This window comes from Salmo trutta, chromosome 23 (assembly GCF_901001165.1).
Source record: "Salmo trutta chromosome 23, fSalTru1.1, whole genome shotgun sequence".
NCBI classification, from domain to species: domain Eukaryota; kingdom Metazoa; phylum Chordata; class Actinopteri; order Salmoniformes; family Salmonidae; genus Salmo; species Salmo trutta.
The window spans coordinates 27921465-27935490 of NC_042979.1; the positions used below are offsets into that span (position 1 = coordinate 27921465).

The window sequence follows — 14026 nt, forward strand, 5'->3', positions numbered from 1 at the left end:
GGAGGATGGGTGGGCGTATAACGCAAACGTCTAGCAACCCAATTGTTGTGTGTTTGAATCACATCAAGGACAACTTTAGCATGTTAGCTAATTAGCAACTTTGCAACTACTTACTACATTTAGCTACTTTGCAACTATTTAGCATGTTAGCTAACCTTAACCCGTAACCTTAACCCCTAGCATAGCTAACGTTAGCCACAACAAAGTGGAATTCGTAACATGTCATACGAAATGGATGATAGACATCCACAAACTGATACATACCATACGAAAGTAAACTACTAAATGGAGGGAGACCGATTTACGTTTACTATGTTGCGTCTATCCTTGAGTCAAGGTTGCACCTGTGTGTGTGTGTGACCACCCCCACCTCAGTCCTCACTCTGACACACATCGCTACAGGTGTGGCTCCCTTTTCCAATGAAGACACAGTGGGAGTACACTAGGAAAGATCTGCAAGAGACAACCATTCAACCTTTAAGTGCTCACTGGATTATATGAACTGTCAGAAGACCAGGGGACTTTACATGGGATATCATATAACACTTGACTGCTGAGGAATTCCACAAGTTGAAAAGGTAAGCATAAACAATCAGTGCTTGTTATTGGTGAAGTTTTGCGTTTACTGTTGGTGTTAGGTCGTGTTTTTAAAGATGTAGTCATCCATATAAAGGTGTCAACATGAAATATGATCATGAATATTATTTGGAAAGAGAATGGGATCGAATTTTAGCAATATGAGGAGTTTATCGATAAACCCTAAATTGAGAACGATTAGGAATATGCAGGAAAACTATGAAGCAGTCGGGATGAAAATGAAAAAGAGATACATCCAAGTGTCATTTCACTGCATTGTGATAATACTTTTTTCTCTGAATTTCGTGAAGGTCAAACAGAACAGAACCAGAGCTTTTGTAGTTTCAGGATTGTCATTATAACTATACAGTTGTATTAAACTGATGAAATCTGTCTTTTACAGGAGTATTCTTGGAACCAGTTCAAGTCACCAGAGGAAACTAGAACAAACGTTGAGAGCAAAGCTTCAGATCAGAGCCTCAATACCCAGTCTGAGATCCAACACATCAAACCAAAAGCCTGTCAAGAGATTGACAGCCACAGACCCTATCTACCTGTGTTTCGTACTCTCAGCCTTCCATAATCAGTCAGTCATAATGAATTTGTCTCTGGAAAACCCTTATGGAGACGTGACCATCCCTCGGGCCAAGCTACATTCTGGAGAGGACAGCACGATCATCATCAACCCCATCGCTCTGGACAGTACCTACAGCAACCGCAATTACTCCCTTAACCCCTACGGTGCCTTCAAACCCGGGGGGCAGTCGCCATTCCCCTCAGAAGGTACCAACAATGGAGATGGTGGCGCCTCAAACACCCCTTGTTATGACAGCCAGACCTCCTACACAGTGAAGGAGGACACGGAAGAGGAGTTTGGACGCTGTCGGACCTGCTGCTTTCGCTGCCGACGGAAGTAAACCGGCAACATAGGCCCAGATCAGGAAATAGTCCTACAACTCCGCAGCCACATAGGATTCTGGGTATATAAACTAAGACAATCAAGGGACACTGTCTGAAGACACTGTCCAATCTAGTGTTACCAGCTGGTTTAAAAGCCAAAAGCCATTACTGGCTAAACATGTATAGTTTTTGAAGGATTCATCAGTGGTATCATTTAAATTGTATGCAATTCTGAAATGGATTCTTCTTGAATGCAAAATGCCCTCACAGCCAGCATGGCAGAATCTGCCTTTGAAACAGAATCTGCCTGTGAAAACATAATCGTTTCACTTATGACTTTGTATGCTTGCTTTTTTTCTTCTTGTCGAACACTTGACAGACTATATTTAGCTATGGAAATATTTTTTGCTATATTTATACCCTAATGCCTTTGTGCCTGATTTTGTTTTTTGTCTGTCAGTGTTTGAATGATGTGAAAAGGCCACCCTTGAGTGAATGGTTCACCCGTTTTCAGGGAGTGTTAGAGAGTAAGACAAGTGCTACAGTAGACAGATGTCAAGGAATTAGAATGTGAATAGCCCTTTACTTCCTCTCTTAAACTGACCCATCACAAAAGATGACATTCTTGGCCTTTGGCTTGGCACTGACAGACCTGGCCGAACAAGTGAAGTGGAACTAAAGGAGGGGCAGCTAGCTTAGAGGCTGGTTCAGTTTTCATGGGCCTTACTGATCAGTCCAGTTTCCCCACCGCCACCCATTCCACACCATTACACACCACCACATCCTGCTTATCCATCTGCTGGGCTGGTCCCTCTGCTGCTGAGGGTTTACAATGCTTCCTTTGTGCAACTAGGTCCCAGGAAAGCAGGCCACAGGTCCTGCAGCCCAGCCCCAACCCCAGTCATTCTTCTCTGTGTATGTGGTAGACAGCATCTTACTGTCCCTCCTGGACAAAAAGAGTTAAAACAAGAGGCCTGATTCGTCTGACTGGATGAGAATTGAAATGTGATCACACTCATGCTGTCTTATTTGTTTGAGTTACACAAAACCATCCATAGTTTAGCCTTGTGAAACCATTACTAAAATTATACTGTGCATCGTTAGCTTATAGAAATGATCTTTCATTTTTAGCAAGCTACTACAGCATATCAGGGTCACCTCATCATGAACTGGTTCCATGTGTAAAAGCCTCTCTTAGTTTTTTTTTTTACCTTTATTTAACTAGGCAGGTCAGTTAAGAACAAATTCTTATTTTCAATGACGGCCTAGGAACAGTGGGTTAACTGCCTTGTTCAGGGGCAGAACGACAGATTTTTACCTTGTCAGCTCGGGGATTCGATCTTGCAACCTTTTGGTTACTAGTCCAACGCTGTAACTACTAGACCCTAAGCCCCCAACAGAATTACATGGCAAGACATGCATGAGTATGAATTGCTACTTTCTCTCCAGTCAGCAGTGGACTACAACTACTCAGGTGACTAGGGCCCAAAGTTAAAGATCCAGTTACAAATTCATAATATATTCTACGAATCAGAATTCAAAACATATAATTTTTTTGTATTCTTATTTTTTTGCAAGTCGTAACATATCACACAAAATGAATGACGTAGTACATAATTGTGTAAAAAAAATTGGGGCCCCGTTTTGGCTCGTGAGCACTACTTTTAAAACTACTGGCTGAAATTATTCAAAACCTCTGGAGCAACACTTTAAAGGCCACTGTCAAACAGCAAGGAATAATAACAAAGATCTACACTGCGAATGATAGACTGTTGTAATAAGAAAGAAGAAGAATGGATGAATTATATTGAATTGATTTTGAGTTGTGTGGCTGTGTTGTTAACTGTGTGTTAACTGCATTGAATAATTATTATTGTTAGAGTTTTACAAGATAATGTGACTTAACCAAGAAAAACTGCAGGACCCAGAGATTTTCCTGGCCAGGTTACCTCTTAGGTGAGGAAAAACTCTTAGGTAATTATTGTTCAGTCCAAATACTGTATGGGCCTTTTTCATGATGGTGTGTACTGCAATGTCTTACAGGGTTACTCCTGCAATCTTCTTTCCACCCATGAGTAGTTTGTGGTGTAACAGTCACACAACAGTGACGACAGAACTGGTTAAGGTTGAACCTGCTGTATTTCTCAGAGTGGGAGTAGTGCTACACTTCCTAGAAATCAGCTAGTGTTCAATTCAGTCAAACATGTATTGTGGTATTTATTCAGTAGCTCATTTTCCCAGTCAAATAAAATATTGGTTACTGTAAAAATCTGGATCTACTACAAGATACAAGACTCCCTTCACAGGTAAATGCTTAATGTTTTCCAAATAATAATTGTGCAGGTAGACATAAATAAAGACAGTGGGTAAACACTAAATTCCAGCCTTAAGCTCCTCTTGCTCTCACCAGCCACCTTATCAGACCGGTTTGGAAGGAAGAAAGACAAGGACATGAGACTAAGCTCTGGGGAATATTTGAGTCAGGAACCAAACATGGTGTCTTGTTTTCCCAACTGACAAAAATGTGTGACCTAGTCAAAATTGGGTGAAAACTATTGATTTCAGATGAAGTTTCAGATGGAGTTTCAGATGGAGTTTCAGATGCAAGTCCTGAATAAGAACTTCATCACAGGGTCAAATTGAATCTAGCACTTCTACAGTCAATTATTCACATTATTGGTGATTATAATTATGATCATTATGATCATTATTTCATACTTATGAGGATACTGATATACACATGACTTGTTCAACTTATAAAGATATTACCCTACTTTCAACCACACTTACAGTAACTCAACCTGGTCTCAGAGCATGTCTTATTATTGTGTATGTAATTCTGAGACACTCCATTTAGTATGTCACATTTTGTATGGTATGTATTCATTTTTGGATGTCTATCACCCATTTCGTTTGATGTGTTACGGATTACAATTCATATTATATGTTACAAATTTGAAAAACATACAATATGTTAGGAATTTGCGAAACCTATTATACACTGCTCAAAAAAATAAAGGGAACACTTAAACAACACAATGTAACTCCAAGTCAATCACACTTCTGTGAAATCAAACTGTCCACTTAGGAAGCAACACTGATTGACAATAAATTTCACATGCTGTTGTGCAAATGGAATAGACAACAGGTGGAAATTATAGGCAATTAGCAAGACACCCCCAATAAAGGAGTGGTTCTGCAGGTGGGGACCACAGACCACTTCTCAGTTCCTATGCTTCCTGGCTGATGTTTTGGTCACTTTTGAATGCTGGCGGTGCTTTCACTCTAGTGGTAGCATGAGACGGAGTCTACAACCCACACAAGTGGCTCAGGTAGTGCAGCTCATCCAGGATGTCACATCAATGCGAGCTGTGGCAAGAAGGTTTGCTGTGTCTGTCAGCGTAGTGTCCAGAGCATGGAGGCGCTACCAGGAGACAGGCCAGTACATCAGGAGATGTGGAGGAGGTCGTAGGAGGGCAACAACCCAGCAGCAGGACCGCTACCTCCACCTTTGTGCAAGGAGGAGCTGGAGGAGCACTGCCAGAGCCCTGCAAAATGACCTCCAGCAGGCCACAAATGTGCATGTGTCTGCTCAAACGGTCAGAAACAGACTCCATGAGGGTGGTATGAGGGCCCGACGTCCACAGGTGGGGGTTGTGCTTACAGCCCAACACCGTGCAGGGCGTTTGGCATTTGCCAGAGAACACCAAGATTGGCAAATTCGCCACTGGCGCCCTGTGCTCTTCACAGATGAAAGCAGGTTCACACTGAGCACATGTGACAGACGTGACAGAGTCTGGAGACGCCGTGGAGAACATTCTGCTGCCTGCAACATCCTCCAGCATGACCGGTTTGGCGGTGGATCAGTCATGGTGTGGGGTGGCATTTCTTTGGGAGGCCGCACAGCCCTCCATGTGCTCGCCAGAGGTAGCCTGACTGCCATTAGGTACCGAGATGAGATCCTCAGACCCCTTGTGAGAACATATGCTGGTGCGGTTGGCCCTGGGTTCCTCCTAATGCAAGACAATGCTAGACCTCATGTGGCTGGAGTGTGTCAGCAGTTCCTGCAAGAGGAAGGCATTGATGCTATGGACTGGCCCGCCCGTTCCCCAGACCTGAATCCAATTGACCACATCTGGGACATCATGTCTCGCTCCATCCACCAACGCCACGTTGCACCACAGACTGTCCAGGAGTTGGCGGATGCTTTAGTCCAGGTCTGGGAGGAGATCCCTCAGGACACCATCCGCCACCTCATCAGGAGCATGCCCAGGCATTGTAGGGAGGTCATACAGGCACGTGGAGGCCACACACACTACTGAGCCTCATTTTGACTTGTTTTAAGGACATTACATCAAAGTTGGATCAGCCTGTAGTGTAGTTTTCCACTTTAATTTTGAGTGTGACTCCAAATCCAGACCTTCATGGGTTGATAAATTGGATTTCCATTGATTATTTTTGTGTGATTTTGTTGTCAGCACATTCAACTATGTAAAGAAAAAAGTATTTAATAACATTATTTCTTTCATTCAGATCTAGGATGTGTTGTTTAAGTGTTCCCTTTATTTTTTTGAGCAGTATATTTTACGAATTCTAGCTAGGTGACCAACGTTAGCTAGCTGGCTATGTTTTTTTTAAAGGGTTAAGGTTAGGGGAAGGGTTAGCTGAAAGGGTTAAGGTTAGGGTTAGGGGAAGGGTTAGCTAACATGCTAAGTAGTTGCAAAATAGCTAAAAAGTAGTAAGTAGTTGAAAAGTTGCTAATTAACTAAAATGCTAAGGTTATCCGTGATGAGATTCAAACTCGCAACCTTTGGGTTGCTAGACGTTTGCATTATACGCCCACCCATCCACCCCGTTCGAGTTATACGCCCACCCATCCACCCCGTTCGAGTTATACGCCCACCCATCCACCCCGTTCGAGTTATACGCCCACCCATCCACCCCGTTCGAGTTATACGCCCACCCATCCACCCCGTTCGAGTTATACGCCCACCCATCCACCCCGTTCGAGTTATACGCCCACCCATGCACCCCGTTCGAGTTATACGCCCACCCATCCACCCAGTTCGAGTTATACGCCCACCCATCCACCCCGTTCGAGTTATACGCCCACCCATCCCCCCCGTTCGAGTTATACGCCCACCCATCCCCCCCGTTCGAGTTATACGCCCACCCATCCACCCCGTTCAAGTTATACACCCACCCATCCACCCCGAGCAACCACCCAACATTTGCATTATATGCCCACCCATCAACCCCTACCAACCACCCTACACCAAATGTAACATATCATACTAGTGTGCCAAATTTACATTTACTATGTTACGTCTAGTCTATGAGACCAGGCTGAGTAACTATATCACTTGTTTACAATATACCATTATACTACTGTGTCTGTGGGTTTAAAGGAATGTATTCAAGTCACTTTACAGATTTCTGTCCTTATTGGTCCTCAATAAGAATGAGCTGTCAGAGTACAGTTTTGAGTGTATTGCTCAGTGTCACTGGTGTCATAGAACAATTCATGCACCTGTTCCAGCTCACACATTCCATTAGAGGTTGTGATTCTTGAGGCATACGTAAGTGTTCTATGACACTGCTGGAAGGGAACTGGTGTGACAGGCAGGCAGGCCTTACAAGGTACTGACTGGAATAACTGGCACTCCCAGCCTCAGGTGCTCTCTGCCCATAGGATCTTAATTTGATCACCCTGTTGCAGGAGATTATTTATTTTTTTAAGTTGTAGTGTATTTGAAGTTTAAAAAGGCTTCTGAAGTCTGTAATTTACACTTTGAATTTTCCCTTGTGAAAAATGTACATTAATTATAATCCAAACAATTATTTTCCTGCTGTATTTAACTGGCTCAAATTAAGATCATACATCTGTAGGCCCCCACCCCTCGGTCAACAGTAGAAAGGTTATTTCTTGGGAGAGAGAGAGAGAGAGAGAGAGAGAGAGAGAGAGAGAGAGAGAGAGAGAGAGAGAGAGAGAGAGAGATACTGAGAAGAAACAGGAGAAGGCAAGTGTATTTGTTTTACTTCCTGTGGATAGTTGACAGTGTAAATAGAGTTAGGTCATAGCTAAAAATAATCACAAAAATATCATGCAATGTACTTCTCGTGACATGCAAAACCTCATACATTAAAGATCTCAACATTTCACAGAAATTTAAGTACAATACAACACAATACAACATTATTGTTAGGGAAATTGGTTTTGCTTGTGCACATACAACCCAGAAAGATAACATTTACCAACATTTAGTGGAGAAGTATGGAAGATAAGTCCATCAGTGTAACTACAGCCTCTAGAATATGTTATGAATTTCTGTGATGCCAAAGCCAGTAGGCAGGGCCTTGATTGTACTGTCAAATTATGTGGCGGGAGTAGGAATCAAGATGACGTCAGGTTTGACATTTGAATACAAAACAACATAGGTCACCATGATCATCATTGATGAGAGTTGCCTAGCTCAATCTCTCTCTGCATCTCAAATCACACCGTAATCCCCATAAAGTGCACTACTCAATAAAGGGCTACTCAGGGGACTCTGCTGGTCAAGCAGCGCACCATATGGAAAATGGGGTCTCATTTGAAATTTGGCCACTGTCATCAAGGGGGATATGTAAAAGTTATCCACTGGTCTTGAGTCAGATATTGACACCTTCCTGATGGAATGATGATTGGGGGGGGGAGGTTCATCTCATCCTAGATCAGTGGTTGGTTGCGGACAACTTCTCTCGGGCCACATCCAACCTTACCCGTCACTGTCTCCTGTAATGCACAACTGAGTGGATGAACAGCATTCCTGAATGAGCCTCACAAACTTTATTACGAAAGAACTGATCACAGGTACTTCCAGTGCAGAATATTTGCAAGTTTCATGAGTGAGCAGTATTTCAGTTTCAGTGTATTTCAGTAGCTGATGAATGGCAGATTGAAACTCGTGTAAATACCAAAATACCAAGTATTGCTTAAACAGGCTTTACATGTTTACTGCAGGGACGCAACTTTTAGAAGTGGGGGGGGGCATAATTACTTGTATTTTTTTATCCAGTAGGATAAACACTCCAAACAGCTACCCGATCACTCGGAGGCGTCCGCATGGTCCTAAAGCACACTGTTGCTTTGTTTTTTTATCACATTGCAATGATAAAACTGTGGGGGTCAAAAATGCAATTTCAGAATGCGGGGAAGACATGTACCCCCCCATCCCCAGTGAAAGATGCTCCCCTGGTTTACTGTATACATTATTAACAATATTGGTTTGTCTGTAAAACATTTTTTTACCTGCACCTGTATGTGGACGATACTGTTGTTTATTCCATTGCCCCCACTGTTGATCAGGCTCTGTCTGAACTACAGTTTGCTTTCATTGTTTTACAGAAACCTTTTACTTTAAATTAGCATTGAATGTGGACACACAAAAATTATTCTAATGATTTAAACATAGGGACCTTGGATGGTGCCCAAATTGATTGTGTCCCTGCTTACAAATATCTGGGCATTTGGATAGACGATAAGCTCTTTTAAAAAGCATATTGATGAGTTAACTAAGAAGTTGAGAATAACTAAATAGCAGAATGCAGATCATTCAGTCAATGTTACCTTCTGTCCTAGACTATGGCGAGATCATCTACATCAGGTAATCCCAAACTGGGGTTCCTGACTGGGGTACCCCCATGGGTACTAAACAGGGGTTCCTGACTGGGGTACCCCCAGGGGTACTAAACTGGGGTTCCTGACTGGGGTACCCCCAGGGGTACTAAACAGGGGTTCCTGACTGGGGTACCCCTAGGGGTACCAAACTGGGGTTCCTGACTGGGGTACCCCCAGGGGTACGCGTAATGCTGTTGGGGGTACACCAAGTAAAAATGTGATTCACATTTTAAAAATATATATATTTTATTTTTTATTTTTTTTCTCCACATTTTCAAACAGTCCATTTATATTTTCCAACAGGGCTATACATTTGGGTGAGGTTTTTTCTCGCCTGAGTAGCCTTGTTTCACTGTCAAAAATAAAATTAAACCATCTACTATTCAGCGAAATAACAACATAATGTCAAATACAGGTAGCCTAGTCAAATAATTAACATCCAATCACATTAACCGTTACTCTCTCGCAGGAATTCCACTAACGGTCCGTATGTAGCCAAACTTAGCTGCTGCTCATGTTGGTATCTGTACAGATGGCACAAAAGCCATGACAGGGAGACATAGTGGAGTGGGCTGCGCTCAGAGTATCCTGTCTTGGCAAATCGAGCTGCTAAGACTCTGATGCCCTTTCAAGCACATACCTATGTAAGAGTGGATTCTCGGCCCTCACTGGCATGAAAACTAAATAAAGGCGCAGACTGTGTGTGGAAAATGATTTAAGACTGAGAATCTCTCCAGTACAACCCAACATTGCAGAGTTATGTGGTTTTATATGTAAGATGGTTAAATAAAGAGCAAAATTATTGATTATTATTATATTATTATTTGTGCCCTGGTCCTATAAGAGCTCTTTGTCTCTTCCCACGAGCCGGGTTGTGACAAAAACTAACACTCATTCCTATGTTTAATAAATGTATAGTGTGTGTGTGGCAGGCTTACAATGATGGCAAAACACGACACTTGAGAGTGCGCTGACCCTGGTGCTAGAGGGGGTATGCAGCTGGAGGTTGAATGTTTGAAGGGGTACGGGACTACAAAAAGTTTGGGAACCACTGATCTACATGAATGCAGCAGCCACTTCATTAAGCCGTTAGATGCAGTTTACCATATTGCACTTTATTTTATCTCGGGACAGGTTGGCACTCATCACTGCTTGCTCTATCAGAAAGTAGGATGGCCCTCTTAGACCTGACATAGGTCAAAACACTGCATTTTATTAATTTATGAAGCCCTTTTGCAAAAACTTTACTTACCCATAGAAGTACGATTTATCAAACCCGATCACAGGGATGGCTAACTCTGGAAACAGTCTTTTACTGTTACAGACTTAGGAAAAACAGCTTTTAGTTTCTTTGCACCCCATGTATGGAACATGTATCTTCAGAGTTCCCTACAAATGGATGCATTGGTGCCTTTCGGGCAGTTCAGTGTTGATTGAGGACCTCTGTTGAGGAATGTGATTGTGTTTTATTTTATGTTTTTCTATTGTCTTTGTATTTTCATTTTCTGGTGTATTTTCTATGTGTAATTTGTTGTGTAATGGTAAGATACAGGGCTCCCTTGCAAAATAGACCTTGGTCTCAATGAAACCTTGAAAATAAAGGTTAAATAAATAAATAAACATGAGCACACAAAGGACAAAAGGTGAGTGATGATCCCCTACTTGGGACAGCAGCCTATTTTTGTTCATGTAAAACATGATCATATATGAAACAGACCTGTTCTTGTGTTGTGTGTCAAATAGTCCCTATACTGAGAGACATACTAACATTGGGTCAGTAAATAAACAAAGGGTAAAATGTTCCACTGTCTCATTTGTTAATCATTGACCCATACAGACCAACGTTAACAGTGCTATTACTTTGTATGACACTATAGTGGTAGGCTTGATTACCAACAACGACGAGACGGCCTACAGGGAGGAGGTGAGGCCCCTCGGAGTGTGGTGTCAGGAAAATAACCTCACACTCAATGTCAACAAAATAAAGGAGATGATCGTGGACTTCAGGAAACAGCAGAGGGAGCACCCACCTAGCCACATCGACGGGACAGTAGTGGAGAAGGTGGAAAGTTAAGTTCCTCAGCGTACACATCACGGACATCACATCATGGTCCTCCCATACAGGCAGCGTGGTGAAGAAGGCGCAACAGGGCCTCTTCAACCTCAGGAGGCTGAAGAAATTTGTCTTGTCACCAAAAACACTCAAACTTTTACAGATGCACAATCGAGAGCATCCTGTCGGGCTGTATCACCGCCTGGTACGGCAACTGCTCCGCCCACAACCGCAAGGCTCTCCAGAGGGTAGTGAGGTCTGCACAACGCATCACCAGGGGCAAACTACCTGCCTCCAGGACACCTACACCACCCGATGTCACAGGAAGACCAAAAAGATCATCAAGGACAACAACCACCCGAGCCACTGCCTGTTCACCCTGCTTCCATCCTGAAGGCGAGGTCAGTACAGGTGCATCAGAGCTGGATCCGAGAGACTGAAAAACAGCTTCTATCTCAAGGCCATCAGACTGTTAAACAGCCGTCACTAACATTGAGTGGCTGATGCCAAACATACTGACTCAAATCTCTAGCCACTTTAATAATAAAAAATTGGATGTAATAAATGTATCACTAGTCACTTTAAACAATGCCACTTTATATAATGTTTACATACCCTACATTACTCATCTCATATGTGTATACTGTACTCTATACCATCTACTGCATCTTGTCTATGCCGTTCGGCCATCGCTCATCCATATATTTATATGTACATATTCTTATTCATTCCTTTACACTTGTGTGTATAAGATAGTTGCTGTGAAATTGTTCGATTACTTGTTAGATATTACTGCATGGTCGGAACTAGAATCACAAGCATTTCGCTACACTCGCATTAACATCTGCTAACCATGTATGTGACCAATAAAATTTGATTTTATGTATTTTTTTTGTATGATTAAACTGAGAGGCCTTAGTCAAAATATCTATGGAAATCAAGTTGAATGTATTTCCATCACATAGGAGACATTGATTATATAATGTTATTTCAAGGAATGTTCCACTACCAAAAAATAAAAACAACTTTTTAAAGGGCTAAATCCGGTTTGCAGAAGAGCCACACTATAGCACTATTGAAATTTAAAGATCATTTCCGATTGAGCCAACAAATGCAGCGTTTACTGTGAATGCAGTCTCCGCGAACATTGGAACATAACCCTTTAAATTTAAATCGCTGTATAGTATGGATCTTCTGCAGTATGGATTTCATCTTAACCTACTACAATAACCTAACCACAATATACTCTCTAGAATAACATGGTGAGAACTAAAGCTAAATATGCTACTAAGCATGTACAGAAGTTCAGAGACACAGGGAAATTTCTATTTGCAGAAGATTAAGATAAGCATCAGCTGTTTTCTTCCTTTACTCATAGACCTGTTTTACGGCGCAAGGGAGGAAGCAACTCGATAACAAACAATAACTTTTGAAAAACATATGTTGCAATGGTCAGTCTTTGAGTAAATGTTTCATTCTGTGGCCGTCCTCCTCCCCCTAGGAGTCGGCCGCCTACACTCATCCTGAACATGCTGTGGCTGGCTGCATTTATATACAGTGGGGGAAAAAAGTATTTGATCCCCTGCTAATTTTGTATGTTTGCCCACTGATAAAGAAAGGATCGGTCTATAATTTTAATGGTAGGTTTATTTGAACAGTGAGAGACAGAATAACAACAAAAATATCCAGAAAACGCATGTCAAAAATTTTATAAATTGATTTGCATTTTAATGAGGGAAATAAGTATTTGACCCTCTCTCAATCAGAAAGATTTCTGGCTCCCAGGTGTCTTTTATACAGGTAACGAGCTGAGATTAGGAGCACACTCTTAAACGGAGTGCTCCTAACCGCAGCTTGTTACCTGTAAAAAAGACACCTGTCCACAGAAGCAATCAATCAGATTCCAAACTCTCCACCATGGCCAAGACCAAAGAGCTCTCCAAGGATGTCAGGGACAAGATTGTAGACCTACACAAGGCTGGAATGGGCTACAAGACCATCGCCAAGCAGCTTGATGAGAAGGTGACAACATTTGGTGCGATTATTCGCAAATGGAAGAAACAAAAGAACTGTCAATATCCCTCAGCCTGGGGCTCCATGCAAGATCTCACCTCGTGGGGTTGCAATGATCATGAGAATGGTGAGGAATCAGCCCAGAACTACACGGGAGGATCTTGTCAATGATCTCAAGGCAGCTGGGACCATAGTCACCAAGAAAACTATTGGTAACACACTACGCCGTGAAGGACTGAAATCCTGCAGCGCCCTCAAGGTCCCCCTGCTCAAGAATACATATACATGCCCATCTGAAGTTTGCCAATGAACATCTGAATGATTCAGAGGACAACTGGTGAAAGTGTTGTGGTCTGATGAGACCAAAAGGGAGCTATTTGGCATCAACTCAACTCGCCGTGTTTGGAGGAGGAGGAATGCTGCCTATGACCCCAAGAACACCATCTCCACCGTCAAACATGGAGGTGGAAACATTATGCTTTGGGGGTGTTTTTCTGCTAAGGGGACAGGACAACTTCACCGCATCAAAGGGACGATGGACGGGGCCATGTACCGTCAAATCTTGGGTGAGAACATCCTTCTCTCAGCCAGGGCATTGAAAATGGGTCGTGGATGGGTATTCCAGCATGACAATGACCCAAAACACATGGCCAAGGCAACAAGGGAGTGGCTCAAGAAGAAGCACATTAAGGTCCTGGAGTGGCCTAGCCAGTCTCCAGACCTTAATCCCATAGAAAATCTGTAGAGGGAGCTGAAGGTTCGAGTTGCCAAACGTCAGCCTCGAAACCTTAATGACTTGGAGAAGATCTGCAAAGAGGAGTGGG

The 14026-nt window shown here is 42.6% G+C and overlaps 1 long non-coding RNA gene across 1 annotated transcript; it reads left to right on the forward strand.

The window, feature by feature from the left end:
- The first annotated feature begins 376 nt into the window (after window positions 1-376).
- Window positions 377-3745, forward strand: LOC115159711 (uncharacterized). Its single transcript, XR_003868942.1, has 2 exons — window positions 377-578; window positions 980-3745. It is a non-coding gene; the product is annotated as an uncharacterized LOC115159711 (long non-coding RNA).
- Window positions 3746-14026: the final 10281 nt, after the last annotated feature.